This window comes from Plasmopara halstedii (assembly GCF_900000015.1).
Source record: "Plasmopara halstedii genome assembly, contig: Scaffold_650, whole genome shotgun sequence".
NCBI lineage: Eukaryota > Oomycota > Peronosporomycetes > Peronosporales > Peronosporaceae > Plasmopara > Plasmopara halstedii.
In genome coordinates this window covers 1,000,528-1,000,737 of record NW_020187567.1, presented here as the reverse complement: position 1 = coordinate 1,000,737, position 210 = coordinate 1,000,528, and positions in this window count along the sequence as shown.

Below are 210 nucleotides of genomic sequence, written 5' to 3'. Positions count from 1 at the left end.
TATTCAACACGTGGCTTGATTTTAAAGCTTGCCTCGTATGGTGTTTTGTCCGGAAGAGTACTATTGGTTTTTCTGTTGATGACGTAAAAGTGCCGTGTTGACAGCTTCGACCCACCATTCCGCTGATACCCCAATGTAGTGTAGCATGCTTCTGGCCTCCTCCTTCTGTGGACTGTGGGACGCAGTCTTTTGGTATATAATACCCCCCAG